Source organism: Mesoplodon bidens (genome assembly GCF_964165515.1).
Source record: "Mesoplodon bidens genome assembly, chromosome: 7".
NCBI classification, from domain to species: domain Eukaryota; kingdom Metazoa; phylum Chordata; class Mammalia; order Artiodactyla; family Ziphiidae; genus Mesoplodon; species Mesoplodon bidens.
Genome location: NC_138164.1, coordinates 71,794,830 through 71,811,830, shown reverse-complemented (window position 1 = coordinate 71,811,830; position 17,001 = coordinate 71,794,830). Strand labels below are relative to the sequence as shown.

The following is a 17,001-nucleotide window of genomic DNA, read 5'->3' as shown; positions in this document are numbered from 1 at the left end:
ATCAGCTCATTTAATCCTCTCAACAACCTGTGAAATATTTTTGTTTATTTTACTCGTGAAGAAACTGACGTCCGGAGTGCTGAAAGCACCTTGTTCCGTACCACTGCGCGCCCCTTTCCACTGCGCAGGGGCTGACCCCGCTCTCTGAGTGGAAGGGGTCCTGGCGCTCCACGCTCTCGGGCTCCAAGGACCCCTAAAGCAGAGTGGTCAAAAACTATGTTGCATTCTTTATCTGCACAGTGAAAAAGTTGTTTCGGGGTAAAAGTTGTTGAGAAGGAAGCCAAGATGGGGAGCTAAGGGGGAGAGAAGAAACAGGAGGGGGGCGGGGAGGGGTGGGAGAAGGACCCGAGAGAGGGCTGGAGTCCAAGGCAGCTGAGGCCGCGCCGGGCCGGGGCGGGGCGCGGGGGCGGGCCGGGCGCGGGCGCAGAGCTATTGGCCCGGGCGTCCGGGAGCGGCCCCAGCGCGCCCGCCCGCCGCCCGACGGGGAGCCCGCACGCGCCTCCCATCGCTGACAGCGGCCGGGCGGCACCTGGACTGCAGGGCGAGCGAGCCGGGCAGAGCCGCCAGCACCCCGCCGGGGAAGAGGAGGCTCGCAGCGCCCAGTCCGGAGGAAGGTAACGCGCCGCACCGTGCTCGGGGTTGCGGGGTTTGCTTCAACCGGTGGGGTCTGCGGCCAAGAGGACGAGGGAGGCGGCGAGAGGCTGTCAGCGCGTCCGGCTCTAGCCTCGACTAATCTGCCCACTCGCTGTGTTACCTCGGGCAACTTTCTTTCCCTCTCTGGGTCTGTGTTTCCTCCTCCGTTAAATGAGGGAGTTGGTGTTGAATGGTGATGCTTTTCTGGTCTTCTGAGTTCTAAAACGTGAACTTGGTTTTGACACCCGGCAAGCGCCCTTTCTCAATTTCGCACTCACTGAAGAGCCGGCTCCGCTGCCCAGGGGACGGTCTCCAGGAAGCCGAGGTGCTTGAGTAGGCGGCGGTTCCGTGGGCTGTCGCGTTTCCTGGGGCTTTCGAGGACTGAGCCTGGGCTTGGGACTGGCTGCTGGGTGGCCCTGACTACAGAGTAACTGCCCCTAGATTGCTCAGGTGGAGTAAGGTAGGGCGTTAGGACCTACCTGCAGGCGGGGGGTTGGGAAGGGGGAGTTGGGTGCCGATGATTTCTACCTGGAAAATAAGCAGATTTGTTTTGGAGTTCTCCTCCTACACCCAGACCTTGTCCCGTGGTGAGTTATAAATACAGGAATGAGATTTATTATCTTTCAAAGTAGAAAACCAACTGCTTCAGCAGCTAGGACATAGGGCTCTTCCAGCATGTAGGAAGTGGGCCTCTCTCTCTGCAGCCTCCCTCTTCCTTTTCCTCCCTCCTCCCTTTATAAATCCCCTTTGACTTTGAGGGGCTCCACTTCCTGCCTGAATGAAAAGTCCTCACTTTCGTTGAGTGCTGGTCTGTGACCAGCAGCCTCCAGGGCTTTGGGCTCTGGGTTGAGATGGAAGCCTAGATAAGAACAGACTATGAATCATACTGTCAGCCTCTACCATGCAAGGATGTGCAGAGGAAGCCCCATGGGGTTTCAGACAGACAGACAGACAACACTGGAAGGTGGGATGGATTCCAACTGCTGTTCAGCTTCCCGTCCCCTTCTTGGCAGCCATTCTCAGCTATGCAGCCAACTGTCAGTAGGACGGAGCAGCCACACGGAGGAGGGTGCTTGAAAGGAGCAGGGGACTTTGGTGGGTTCTGTGGAAGGTCTCCAGCAATTCTCTCCCTTCTCTTTCCCTCAGCCCTCAGTGTGGGATCCAGGTGAAAGGAGATTCCAGGGTCCATCAAGAGCAGTGGAGGAGGGGGGCAGGGCAGTGGCAATATTGACTTTTTTGGGGGCACTTATGGGCCAGACACTCTTCTTTGCATGTAACACGTCCTTAGTTCTCACAAAGCCACGTGAGAGCTGGTATCCTGATATTTACCCCATTTTACAAATGAGAAACTGAGGCTCAGAAAGATGGCTTCCCTTAGTCACATAGCTAGTAAGTGGCAGAGCTGGGATTCAAATCCAATCTTTCTGACTCTAAAACCTGTGTTCTTTTCCCTTTTTTGGTGCTCCTTGAGTAAGGGCAAGTTGGAATAGTGACAGCAAAAATGATTGTTATTGAGTTTTCACGAGGTGACAGACTCCATTCAAAGCATTCTGGAGGTGTTATGTCATTTATGGTGCAGGCGTTTCAGTCATTCTGGTGGGCATCAGTGATGCCTTAGCGTCTCTCAAGCAGCAGTCCCATTCTGGAACGCCTGCCTGATCCCACCCAGCTGCTGGTGAGTGAGTGGGTTGGGTGAGGGCCCTGTTTGCTTTATCCTAGAGGTGGTTTGAGGTCTCATGAAAGATTGATTGTCCACAGCTGATCCGTTAGACCTGACCGTTGGCTTGTGAATGATCCCACTGTCCCCTAAGAGGACTTTCTCAGACTTCGCTCAATAAACATTTGTGGAATGAATGAATTAGCACCTTGTGCAGAGTGGTCTGCTGTCCTGAAGAAATGTGAGGCGGCCCCTGGGGCAGCCCGGGCCCTCACCATCCTCAGAACCCAGGATGCCAAGCCAGATAGTTCTCCCTCTCGGGCAAGGAAGGTAGGGTGAACTGTGCCCCTGTGGGCTTACAGATTTCCCTGGTAATGTGTTGGCTGCCACCTGTTTTATAAAGGAGTTTTTAAAGGTAGTAGATGAAGACAAATCTGACTTTTTAAAAAAGTTAAAAGGAAAAGTGACTTAGTTTTAATCAGGTTTCTGTTCTCTCAAAAAGGGGAGGAAACAAGATGGTACTATTTGCCTTAGGGCTTCCCAAACTTCTCCATTAGAAGAGTCTCTAATAGCAAAAGAAGCCTGACAAGTGCTCCTGGGGGTTGGGTTATAGTTCAGATTGGCCCCAGCGAGCATGAAAATTGTTTTAAGGATTTATGCAGGTTTTTTCATTTGATTCCGTATGTCTGTCAAATTTAGTTTTTCTAATAAATATTTATATATAGTTTTCTTCCCCAATATATTTGTGTAAAATTGGTGTCCTGGCATATTGCTTTATATTCTTGCAGGGCTGAGAGTACCCAAATGGAGAAACAGGACAAAGGTTCTGGTCTGGGAGCTTTAAGTATTGTTTGCATTTTCTAGTCACTTGGTTCATAGTGATAGAGCTTCCCAGCCTCCTGTGGTGATAACCTCTTTTCCCATTTTTCAGAGTGAAGAACATATTTAAAAAATAAAAACAATCATTGTTTTCCCTCCCCCAGACTTATTAAGATATAAATGACATTGCATAAGTCTAGGGTGTACACATGATGATTTCATACATGTATATATCACTACTATTTTTCTTGTAGTGAGGACGTTTAAGATTTAGTCTCTTAGCAAGTTTCAAGTATGTAATACATACTATAGTCACCATGCTGTATATTAGATCCTAAGAACTTATTCATCTTATAACTGGAAATCTGTATGCTTTGACCAAGATCTCCGTTTCCCCCACTCCCCAGCCTTTGGCAATCATCGTTTTACTCTGTTTCTATGAGTTTAGCTTTTGTAAGATTCGACGTGTAAGTGATATCATTATTGTTTGTTTTCTTATTACCAAAACTATACCTATTTGTTGTAGAAAAAGATAAAATACAGATTAGCATTAATAATAATACATCTGTACTCAGAAACAACTAATGCAAAACTTGGGATACAGCCTTCTAAATCTTTTCTCTCTATCTGTATGTTAAAAAAAAAAAAAGAACAAATGAATATAACCCTAACTTTTGATTGTATTATTGTCAGGGCTAAGAGCCATCTCAGGTTGCTTCTGAAAGAATGTTGAGAGTAAATCATGAATAATTAAAGACATCATAAAGGTTAATCCTGTTTGTGAACCCCAAAGTTTACCCCCTATAGTTCCCCTGTGTCATTTAGTTTCCAGCAGAAAGAAGTGCCCGCAGTGGGGCTGCTACTGAAGTTACGGAGTCAAGTTGTGCTCCTTGTTGAAGTGACTCGAGTATCTGAAATGTCTCAGATGTAACAAAAAGGTAGCTCTTCAGTGTTGTTGATGTGCAAAACGTGAGCAGAAAGTTCTAAAGCTAAATAGCACAGTGAGGAGGAGAGAGCCTTAGATAAGGTCCTTGCTCCAACATTGCATTTTAGTACCTGTGTGACTTTGGGTAGCTTCTGTGAACCAGTTTTTCCTTCCCTAAATTGGAAATAATGACACCTACGTGATTTTTCTCCACTGAAGTCACTAGGAGGACCAAGTGGCAGGTGTTACTGTTTGTTACTTGAATCGCATGTCAGTGTGTATGCAATTGAAAAAAAATTTTAAGGTAGAAAAAACCAAAAACATTGTCGGTCTTTATAAAAATGCTGAAATCTAACTCCTGGGCCTAACGTCAGTAGGACTTAATTATGACGCAGATGCTCTGTTGGATCCCTGCTCTGTTTTCTTCAAAGAATATAGGATTCCTGCGTGGCTGGCATCTCACTGATCTTCATCACAATCCTGAAGCGAAGAAAAGGACAGAAAATAGTCCCATTTCACAGAATAAAAACAGGCTTGTCATTCAAGGGAGCTGTTCCTTTGCACTGGGAGTCCCAGAGCTCCTGAGGGCTGTCTCTAGCTGCCTAAAGCAAGGCAGAGGCATGCTGGGAGGAAGCAGTGACAGCAGCCGGAAAGGTGATGATGCACCCCTGGGGGCACTCACCCAGCTCGGAGCAGCTCTGCGGAGAGGAGTGGGCCCTGTATCGGAGGCAGGTGGCTTGGCTTCTACTCCTATCTCACAGATAGGCTGTGAGCTCTAGGTTTAGTCATGTCCTCTCCCGGAGCCTTGTTTTTTGTTTTTTTTTTTAATCTATAGAGGGAGTTGGACCAGATGAAGTTCTTTCCAGTCTTAAAAATCTATGATTCTGGGTTATTTTCCATTCACATTTGCCCAGATAAAAGTTTGGTAAAGAATCCAAATGAATCAGGTGTCAGAAAATGTTCCCAGTTCCTGTTGCTTTCAGTGCCCCCTCATTATTTTCTAAGGGTCTCCCCAGCTGACTGCCCTCATGCAGAACACATGATCCATAGATCACTGAGGGGAGAGTTGTTTCTGCTCATCTATTTGTTACTGTTAATCTAGAACATCCTCAGATAAGGCTGTGTGCGTCACAAAGTACTCACTTCTGAAATCACTAAATACAGTACTTTTCTTTAGTGCCCACTGGGTATTGGTCCTGTGCTGGGACCCTTGCAGAACGTGAGAGAAACACACTCTAGAGCGGTTTAGAACCATAGGCTAGGGCGAGGGAGGGAGAGAGGAGACTGGAGAGAGGAGAGAGCGCCAGGTGTGGCTGGAACACCTTGGAGATGAAAAGGCCAATTTGGGAAAAGATTGAGGCTCTAAGGGCCTGGAATCTCTGGTTTAATTCGCATCTAATTGCCTGGCACTCAATGGGAACTTAGTAAAGTATTTTCAATGAATTAATAAATGAACAAATGGAAGAATGAATGAATCACTCTTCTGAAATGAAGTCTATGCTGAAATGTGGTGTAATGATCCTCAGGTGATTGCAGTGACTTTACATATGTGAAGTACTTACCACTTACAAAAACACGTTGCTATGCATTATCCCTCAAAATCATGATAGAGATTAAAGAAAGCCAAAATAAAAGCATTTCCTAATGGCATACTTTCTAGATATTTTGCAGCAACTAGTAGACCAGATTTGGTTTGCTATCCATAGATAAGTCTTCTTTCTATAAATGCATCAAGAAATATTTGAGAGGGGGGTATAAGACCTAGTAAACAAGTCCACAAATTTGCATTGTGAGTTAGAGGGAGAAAGAAAGGCATTGCTTAACTTCTGAGTGAATAGACATTCTTTTTTCCCTTGTAGAGCATTGTTTTACTATAACTCCTGGTGTAACTGACACCATCAGCTTCTGATTAGACAGATGTGTTTTGTGCTGCCATTACTCACGGCCACAGGCGCCTGGTCTCTCCTGCCACTGGCTGAGTCAGTTGATTAAAACACAGGGCTCTGAGGCTGAGGGCATGGGCTGGATCCCAGGCCAAGCCAAGGCGCCCTGTCAGATCCGTGCCTCAACCACTCTGCCAGCCATCTGCTCTGGGAGGAAGACTGGCATGTTAGATTCTTTAGGGCAGAATCTTCACCACTGCTGGTTTTAGACGCATCATTTGAGTTTCAGATATAAAGGGTCTGGCTCACAGACTTAGAAAATGAACTTATGGTTACCAGGGGGGAATGGTGAGGGGGACAGATAGACTGGGAGTTTGGGATTGACATGCACACACTGCTATATTTAAAATGGCTAACCAACAAGGACCTACTGTAGAGCACAGGGAACTCTGCTCAATATTCTGTACTAACCTAAATGGGAAAAGAATTTGAAAAAGAATTTTTAAAAAAAGAAATAAAGGGTCTGCGTTTTCAGTTTAATTCTTTGATTTTTTATAGAATGGATTCTAGGGTTGTTTTAGGTCTGCCATCTTGGGACATGTTGAAGGGCGCATCCTGAGACCTTGGTTGTCCCCCAAGTCTGCAACTATCACCATAGCATATCACTTCCTCAATGTGTCTGTAAAATGGGAATGATCAGACCTGCCTCACATTTTGCTCAGAGGATTAAATGAGGGCGTATATTTAATGGTCATATATTTAACGTGGGGAGCGGATGCCCAAAGGTGAAACCAGGCTAAAAACTTGTCCCTTATCTTGAAGGCAGCAAGGAACTAATGGAAGTGTCTCAATATTGTGTGTGAAATAACTAGACTTTAGGATAGTAACACTGTCCAGAGTATGGAAGGTGGATTTGAGGTTGATCGAAGGCCTGCTTGTTTGGACTTCTGGGAACAGATAAGATATTTTAAAGCTTTTGGTAAAAGGTACCTGTAGGAGCAGAGATGGTGCTGCTGTGTAATTCAAGACTTCTGGAGGAAGGTACACATGTGTTGGAAAATGGTGGCTCCATATACTAATTTATGGACTGGACCACATTGGGGATTAATTCCAAGATGATAACTATGCCTGCCTTGGAGTTAAGCATATTTATCTTTTTTATTTTTTATTTATTTATTTTTTTGCGGTACGCGGGCCTCTCACTGTTGTGGCCTCTCCCGTTGCAGAGCACAGGCTCCGGGCGCGCAGGCTCAGCGGCCATGGCTCACGGGCCCAGCCGCTCCGTGGCATGTGGGATCTTCCCGGACCGGGGCACGAACCCGTGTCCCCTGCATCGGCAGGCGGACTCTCAACCACTGCGCCACCAGGGAAGCCCCAATTTACCACTTTTAATAAGGACCCAGGTGTCCTGGCAAAACGATTGAGGCTTGGACCCAGAAAGAATGTGTAAGGGCTGTATATCCAGAATTGAAGTTCTGGGAATTGTTGACACCCAGTACATGCTGAATTTGGTTCCTGCTTTGCAGAATTTCTCGTGCTCAGCAGGCACTGCTGCGGTTAGCAGTCTCTGAGTTTCCTGGCGGGGGAGGAGCAGGGAGGTGTGGGCCACAAAACTCATCTGTGGGCAAATTGCAAGAAACTGAGTGGCCCTTTTCCCCAAGCCGTCAGCGTCAGACACAAGTATACACAAGTGTGTGTTTGTATGTTTCTGGGCCTGTGTTTCTGTTTCCCTGAGTGTTGTCAGCTTTATCCAGACCAACAGGAAAACCTGACATATACCCGGAGTTCCGCAGGGAAGAGCCCCTGGGGAGATCAGCCTCCGTTGCTAGAGTTGCCTAGATGTGGAGAGGATCACCCGCTTCCCACATGAACTGGGTGGTGGCCCGAGCCAAGGGTGTGGAGGAGATGTGGCTCCACCTGTCAGAAGCTTCCGGGAACAGATGTTCGTGGAATGGAGCACAGGTGTTTGCTTGGTGTGTGAGGAACTGCGGATGGAGTGGACTGCTCCTTTTTTCCCTTCTCTGGTAACCTTTCCCCATGATCACTCTCTGAGTCATTGGGAACTGAAAGCTAGTCTCAGGCTGACAGGTGGAACACAGGTTGCAAGATGTACCCTTTAACCTCCTGGAGGCACCTCACCTTGGGGTTTTGGAATGTGAGACCTTTGAACCTGTCTTCCTCATGTGCCAAGCCCCAGGTCCTTCTCAGTGGGTTAATCAAGCGGAAGAGGAATCCTTTGATAGATTCGGGTTTGGTCTCTCTCCTTTGAGACCACAGGCACCAAGACAGATGAGCTGTGAGTGGGAATGGTCAGCTCTTTGAAGGGTGTGTTTGTGTGCTTCACTCCCTATAGGTGCAATGACCACGTGTTTAAGTTTAGTTTGATATTTAAGTATAGTATGACTGGTTGATCTTTGGTGAAATTTTGTCGCTACTCTTTTAAAACTATTATTAAACAGCAAACGTTTGTGGATAAAGGGGCAGCATGCTCTGGGGGGAAGAATATCAGACTTAGAGACAAGAGTTAGTTCATTCAATAAATACTCAGTGTTTACTGTGTGCCAGAAATTGTTTTAGGCTCAGAGTCCAGTAGGGAAAGCAGATGTCTATAATTACACATGGTGTGATGTTAATAGTCAGATGTGAGTATAGAGGGAGGTGGGGTGGTGAGAGGGAAGAGGGAGCAAGTGCCAAGGGCTTCCTGGAAGAGGTGACATTTGAGAGGAGACTTGAGGGATGAATAGAGATCAGAAAGTTAAGAGGGGCAGGAAATAGTGTGGCAGGCACAGTTTCACGTTCAAGGTAAGGTTGGCAGGAACTGAGGCCAGGGAGGTAACAGGTGGGCTGAACATGGAGAACTTTGTAAATCTCGTTAAGGAGACTGGACTTTATAAACTCCTAACTTGTATTCTGCACTGTGTGAAAATTGGGCAAGTATTTCCTCTCTGAGCCTCAGTTTCCTTATTAGTAATATGGAGATGATGATTGCCTGGCTTTATCTCATGACATTATAGTGAGACTCAAGATAATAATAGTGGCCAACAGTTACTGAATACTCACTATGTGCCAGACAGACTTTGCATTAAGCCCTTTACATGAATTAACTCATTGAATCCTCACCACAACTTTATGAGATAGGTACTATTATTGAGCCCATTTTATAGATGGGAAATCAGAAGCATGCATAGACGTTAAGTAACTTGTCTCAGATCAGAAATCTAATACATGGTGGAGTCAGGATCTGAACCGAGGCACTCTGGCCACAGAGCACTTCTCAGTAGTGTGCACGTGTGTGTGTGTGTGTGTGTGCATGTGCATGCTTATGTTTATAGTGCTATCTCTCTGTCAAGCTTAAGAGCCTAGTTATGTTTGCTTGAGGCAGAAGAAATGCATAGCTCTTGACTTGCCGTGTGTAGTGTTTGGCTTCTCCTCTGCTACAGCTGAGCCTCTAAGCTGGCTTCCTCCACATTTGCCATTCAAGTCGCCACCTCCTTCCTGAGCACTGGTTCCTCATCTCCGTCGGAGTTCTAGACACAGCCACTGAATTTTCTGCCCTGCTATTAGTTTTTACCTTTAACCTGGCTGCCCTTCCAGGCACTTCTGGTTGAATGCACTAATCCCGCAGCTGACCTAAGAACTTTGAGTCTTGTTTGATTCCTGCATCTCCTGAGGAGCACTGTTACTGCTTCCTTCTCAATGTTGTTCCCAAATGACATTTATATTTCACCTCTTTGCACCTTCTAGCTGTCTGCGGCTTTTGTGAGATCTATGGCAAAAACCCTGGTCCTTTTGATTATAGTGACTCCTCTCATTCATGCTAAAGTAACATGTTTAGAAAAGTAAAAAAAACCTCACAGACTCCCCCATTACCCACTGCATAAATCACAGTCTCTTTCGTTTGACATTTGAGACCTGTGTTTTAGTTTCATATCTTCCACTATCCCCTTCTATGAACTCAGTCTTCCATTCAAACCGTATTCCCCTTTCCCTATAACAACCTCTGTGCATTGTTTACATAGCTTCTTGTCTGTTCCTTGAACGATACTTTTTTTTTAAGATGTTGGGGGTAGGAGTTTATTAACTAATTTATTTATCTGTGCTGTGTTGGGTCTTGGTTTCTGTGCAAGGGCTTTCTCTAGTTGTGGCAAGTGGGGGCCCCTCTTCATCGCGGTGCGCGGGCCTCTCACTATCGCGGCCTCTCTTGTTGCGGAGCACAGGCTCCAGACGCGCAGGCTCAGTAGTTGTGGCTCACGGGCCTAGTTGCTCAGCGGCATGTGGGATCCTCCCAGACCAGGGCTCGAACCCGTGTCCCCTGCATTAGCAGGCAGATTCTCAACCACTGCGCCACCAGGGAAGCCCTGGAACGATACTTTTATTCCCCTTCTTGAGCTCTTCCCTGCCCTGCCACTTGCTCTCAAAATCTTACCTGTTCCTAAAACTGCAGCTCTGTGGTAATTCTTACCAAAACCTTCCTGGTTCATCACAGCAGGAAGTTTCCTCTCCCTTCTCTAACTGGTTTAGTGTTTGGCTTATACCTCTTTTATGGTCATCATCGCATACCACCTGTGTTAATGCTCTTTGTGTACTCATCTTATCGTCCCTATTGGTCTGAAATTTCTTAGAGGGCAGGCACTTATTGTTATTTCCTTATTGCCTGGAGCCCAGCAGGCTGACACAGTACAAATGTGCTGAATGAATATATTTTGAAGCACTGAGTTATATTCACTATCTTTTTTTTTTTATATGAATTTCAACATGTCAATTGGCTATAAGAATTTAGTGGTCAGAGGGCAGTTATTAATTAGATATTTGGGTTTTTGTTTTGTGTGTGCGGGAAGGGATTAACATAGTGAGCCTGAGACTGCTTGTCCTTAGAAACGCTTGCTTGCAAGGTTGGTCCTTGACTGGTATCTGGGAACTTGGATTGCAGAAGGGTTCCCACCACTCTAAATGATACCAGTAGCTCACTGTATCTAAACTGTGCAAACAATGCAGTTTATGCTGAGCACCTGCTTTCCTTCTGGGAGTCTGGAATTTGGGTACATGCCAGGCAGGGGGTATCTACATGGCCAGTCCCCAATAAAAACCCCTGGATGCTGACTCTCTAATGAGCTTCCATGGTTGTTAACATTTCACACATGTTGTCACAACTTGTGTGTATGACTCAGCTGAGATAGGCCTCTTTGAAGCCCATGCCTGGTTTTCCCCAGACTTCACCCCATCTACCTTTTTTCCTTGCTGATTTTGCTTTGTATTCTTTCACTGTAATAAATCACGGCTGTATGATTGTATGCTGTCCTATGAGTCCTCCCACTGAACCATCAGAAATCTGGGGCTGGTGTTGGGGATCCACTCAACACACCATGAAATGCCACAAATGCAGACCCAATCCTTTTTTTCTTTTTTCTTTTAGCTAAGACTTCAGAGTTATTAAAGTTTTGGAGAGGTTATTGGTCATCACATAAGAGAAAAACCCAGTTCTTAAGACTGTATGCATATGGGCACGTGAATGAACATAATGCTCTGTGAGATAAAGCTGAAGCCTTCTTGATTGCTCTCTGTAAAATTTGGGTGAGAAAGAGCTATTGGAGGAGGCTTGGTTTGATTTTTCATAACTCTCAAGTACTGTCAGAGTCCTAAAAATATTAGTTATCAGAACTAGGCTCTTAGAAAAACTAGGGGCAGTATTAGCCTGGGATCCACCCATTCTTATTATTCCTCTAAATCAGGAGTTGAGTTCCTTGGGACATTTTTCCTGCCTGAAAATAAGGGGTGGGAAGGGTATCCATAATGTTGAGATTCTATTGTGTCGGACATCAGCTAGGTATTTAACATGAATCATTTCCTTTAGTCCTCACAAAGATCCTCAAAGGTAGGAATTTTAAGCTGTACAAACATAGTTAAGGAAAATGAAACTTAGAAGAAGTGAAATACTTGTCAAGAGTCACACAGCTAGTGAGTGGTAGCCCTGGAATTCAAGCCTAGGTCCAAACTCCCAAGTCAGTGCTCTTTTTTTTTTTTTTTTTCCCCATTGTGCTGCCTGAACACAATGGTGTGACTTCATAAAATAATTAATAATCCATCACTATATCAAGTCTTTTACATGTGGCTAAGCCTTACCTGGGCCTCAGTAAATGTTAAGTTTTGAGAAGTTTTATCTTCTGGTGCCTAGCTGGAAGGTTTAGAGAAGGAGGAAGTTTCCCTGGCAATGGTGGCTTCTGTGCATGCCCTAGGCTTGTGTATTGCCTTTCCAGGGTCCTGGCTCTATTCACAAGGCCCAGGAGTGTGCTGCAGTCCATGAGTGGGTGGAGGCAGGAATGGCCTGCTCTGTCATTTTGTCAGTTTCAGAACAAGTGTGCCTGAAGTCTTCCTGATAATCTTGGATAAAAACTTGTCTGGGAACAATCTGCTTTATGAAATTTGAAAGTAAATGGAGAGTTGTTTTCTTTTTAAAGAACAGAACTATAAGGAGGAAAATAGAAATAGGTGATTTGGGGTGCCCTCTTCTCTTCTTATTAGTTTCATCCTAGGAAATGCTTTTATACCACATTGCTTTTAGATGATAAGCATATTTCAGTAAGGAAACAAGGCCTTGGGCTCCACAGAGTACAGTGGGAAGTGCTGGGTATGAACAAATAAGTTTAGCATCCGGTACAGGGCCCAGCACAGACTAGGTACACAATGAACATTTGTTGAATAAATGCAACTGGGGGGTAAGTGTCTTACCTCTTTTGCTGCCCAAAGGACAGAGTAACTTGGGCCCCAGTTCCCATTAGTGTGCTCCTGCTGAGGAAGGGAAGATTCACTTTTTTTAGATCAGATGTTGAACCTGGGGCCAGGCCATCATCATTTCAGAGAATGAAATGCAAATGGTTTCTCCTTGGTGGGATGAGATTTTATTTGTGATGCTGAGAATAGATTTAGTGGTGGAGGTCGTAATAATAACAGCTAGTACTTAGGTAGTGTTTATTATGCGAGACTAAATGCTTTACACCTACAAACCCATCTCATCCTCACATCATACCTTGAAGTAGATATTTTACCAATGAGGAAGCTGAAATGCAGAGAGACTAAGCAACTTGCCCAAGGTCACATATAAGTGGTAACTCTGAAATGTAAATGTGGATACCAAAGAGCAGCCACTTAACTGCTCTTCAGTGATATTATAAAGGAATAGGAACCTAGGCATTTTCCCCCAATTTTTTTTGTTTGTTTGTTTTTTTTCCGGTACGCGGGCCTCTCACTGTTGTGACCTCACCTGTTGCGGAGCACAGGCTCTGGACGCGCAGGCTCAGCGGCCATGGCTCACGGGCCCAGCCGCTGCGCGGCATGTGGGACCTTCCCGGACTGGGGCACAAACCCGTGTCCCCTGCATTGGCAGGCGGACTCTCAACCACTGCGCCACCAGGGAAGCCCCCCCAGTTTTTTTTTTATTGTGGTAAAATACACATAAAATTTATCATCCTAACCTTTTCTAAGTGTTCAGTGGCATCAAACACATTCACAATGTTGTGCGGCCATCACCATCATCCATCTCATAACTCTTTTCATCTTATAAAATGGAAATTCTATACCCATTGAACAATAATTCCCCATTTCACCCTACTCCTACCCCCTGTCAACTACCATTCTACTTTCTGTTTCTGTGATTTGATTACTCAAAGTACCTCATGTGAGTGGCGTCATACAGTATTTCTCTTTTTGTGACTGGCTTATTTCACTTAGCATAATGTCCTCAAAGATCTCCCATATTGTAGCATATGTCAAAATTTCCTTTCTTTTTAAGGGCCAGTAATATTCCATTATATGTATATACCACATTTTGTTTATCCATTCATCTATCAATGGGTACTTGTGTTGCTTCCACTTTTTAGCTGTTGTGAAAAATGCTGCTGTGAACACGGGTGTATAAATATCTCTTCAAGACCTTGCTTTCAGTTCTTTTGGGTATGTACCCAGAAGTGGAATTGCTGGATCATATGATAATTCTACTTTTAATTTTTTGAGGAACTGCTGTACTGTTTTCCACAGAGGCTGTACCACTTTGCACTCCCATCAACTCTGCACAAGGGTTCTAATTTCTCCACATCCTTGCCAACACTTGCTATTTTCTGTTTTTTTTTCTTTCATAGTAGCCATCCTAATGGATGATAGATGGTATCTCTTTGCAGTTTTGATTTGCATTTCCCTAGTGATTAGTGATGTCAGGTATCTTTTCATGCGCTTATTGGACATTTGTATATCTTCTTTGGAGAAACATCGTCTTTTGCCCATTTTTAATTGGGTGTTTTTTTTGTTGAGTTTTAGGAGTTCTCTATAACTTTTGGATATTAATTCTTTATCAGATATATGTGATTTTCAAATTTTTTTCATTCTGTGGGGTGCCTTTTTACTCTGTTGATAGTGTTTTTTTTTTTTTTTTTTTTTTTTTTTTTGCGGTAGGCGGGCCTCTCACTGTTGTGGCCTCTCCCCTTGCAGGGCACAGGCTCCGGATGCGCAGGCTCAGCAGCCATGGCTCACGGGCCTAGCCACTCTGCGGCATGTGGGATCTTCCCAGACCGGGGCACGAACCCGTGTCCCCTGCATCGGCAGGCGGACTCTCAACCACTGCGCCACCAGGGAAGCCCTGTTGATAGTGTTTTGATGCACAAAACTTTAAAATTTTTGTGAGTTCCAATTTATCTATTTTTTTCTTTTGCTGCCTGTGCCTTTGGTGTCATAGTCAAGAAGTCACTGCCAAATCCAATGTCATGAAGCTTTTGCCCTGTGTTTTCTTCTAAGAATTGTATGTTTTAGGTCTTATATTTAGGTCTTTGATCCATTTTAAGTTAATTTTTGTATATGGTGTTAGGTGAAGGGCCAACTTCATTATTTTGCATGTGGATATCCAGTTTTATCAGCATTATTTATTAAAAAGACTGTCCTTTTTCCATTGAGTGGTCTTGGCTCCCTTGTCAACAATCATTTTAGGGAACCTAGGCATTTTGAAAGGCCATCTGGTTCTTGCTATTTCTTTGCTTTATTTATTAAAAGAATAGTACAGGTGAAAGGCTTCTCTTTCCATGAATTCCTGGAGCAATTTCTGGAAATTCTGCTTTTCTTTTAGGTCTATATAAACCTTAAACAATATTTTAAATTTTTATCAGAAAGAAATGAAAGTTCATGTTTGAGTCTTTTCATACTTTTCCCCCTAACATAATGTTGTTTTTTTCTTCCCTCAAATACCAGGCAAATAGGAGAAATCAAGTTCAAACAAGCAGGAAAGACTTCATAAACTCAAGTTCCCCCACTGGGAGACCAGTTCATGGAGAAACATGATGACCGGTTGGGAATTTGGATTCTTTAGAGTTTGTGATATGAAAGTCTATTCTGTGACCTTGAGGAAATAGGAGATTTTATTGCTTGTTCTGTTGTCCTTTAGAGTTGAATGTGCATTTTTGAGTCATTGGAGCATGGGGGTTGAGGAACTGTGAGCTCTTTTCTCTAATGAGTTTCATAGCATCATTAATTAAAGATGGCAAAGCGTTAACTTCTCATTTGGACATGTTTCCAGTTGTGCTGGACTTGTTTTTCAGACCACATAGTTGTTTTTAATTAAATATTTTGTGGTGTTCATATTTGCATTGAGGGAGCATACTGACCAGAACAAAGTGGAAATGCAATTGTTTGCCAGATTCCAGCCACAGATCCTCCAACCTTTTTTTGGGGATTTTTCATTTGTGCAGAACTAAATAATATGACAGCTGTGAGGCCTTAACCATGGAAATGCCTATTTATTTGCCTGTTGGAACAATTTCCATGACAGAAAGTACTGAGAGCATGCCCTTGATTTTTAAGGACAGGTTTATAAAAACATCAGTTATGAGATATATCAGCTTACATTTCATGGATGTTTTCAAATTTTGATGTGGCTGAAACTTTTCTCCATGTCTGTCTCTTAGAGAAAGTTTATAATTCAAAATCCTTGAAGAGGGCTTCCCTGGTGGCGCAGTGGTTGAGAGTCCGCCTGCCGATGCAGGGGACACGGGTTCGTGCCCCTATCCCGGAAGATCCCACATGCCGCGGAGCGGCTGGGCCCGCGAGCCATGGCCGCGGAGCCTGTGTGTCCGGAGCCTGTGCTCCGCAACGGGAGAGGCCACAACAGTGAGAGGCCCGCGTACCGCAAAAAAAAAAAAAAAAAAAAAAAAAAAAAAAAAAAAAAAAAAAAAAAATCCTTGAAGAGAAAATAGAAAACTGCTCATCTCTAAAACATAGAATTTGATTAATAACAGTTCTCAAATGACTTTCTTCCTTATAGGTATTTGTATTTTGTAATGAAACTGGGCAGGTGGAGTAGCAGTTTATTAACAAACAATTAGCTTTTGTGATTACTTCTCTTGTGAAATCATTTTGATTCTTTGGTTTATTTATTTGGTTTCTAAAAGGTAGTTGTTTGAGGAGGAGGAAAAATCCTTCTGGAGACTTAAAGGTACTCAAAGTGACACATTTCATAGGAGCCCCATTTGGCGATGGTTTGCATTAAATGGACTATTAAGTTAAGCTACAGGTTAAGAGAGAAATGAGCAGCCCTGACTGAGGATAGAACACAGAAGGGCAAGGGACATGTGGCTGACAATGGCCTCCACTGCCCTGTCAGATAACCCTTTCTGATCTATCCCAGAAGGGTCTGAGAGAGCTCTATTGGTAGAGCCCAGGGTCACCCCTAATTTGAAGAGGTTAGAGGCTGGGTTGGTATCATATTTTCCCTGGTGAGTTGGGTCTTTTTCAATGATTCAGAGTCCAATCTATAGAACAACGGTTTTTTTTTGCTGAAGCAGACTATACCCCACATCGGACCTTGCTCATCTGGCTTCTTTTGACTCATACTGGGTACATACCCAAATTTAGCACATAATAATAATCTTTCCTGTAGAATTCACCAGTTACATACTGTGTGTAGGTTCTATCTCAGCTAGACTGTCAGCATGTCAAGGTTATTCATCCCCTTCTCCTGCAGCTTTTGTATTCCTGTAACAGCTGGTAGGATTCCCAGGGAATGAGGTTGAGAGTTATGGGTCTTTCTCAATTTCAAGAAATTGAGAAAG

At 44.4% G+C, this 17,001-nt stretch overlaps 1 protein-coding gene across 3 annotated transcripts in view; it reads left to right on the top strand.

Annotated features, from left to right (window-relative positions):
- The first annotated feature begins 467 nt into the window (after window positions 1-467).
- Window positions 468-17,001, top strand: part of LOC308620987 (synaptotagmin-like protein 2) — a 99,863-nt gene continuing 83,329 nt past the window's right edge. For 2 of the 3 annotated variants that reach the window (XM_081240984.1, XM_081240987.1), the window contains exon 1: window positions 468-614. The gene's annotated coding sequence lies outside the window, so the exon portion shown is untranslated. The remainder of the gene's footprint in view (window positions 615-17,001) is intronic. The other variant, XM_081240983.1, reaches the window with a different exon arrangement.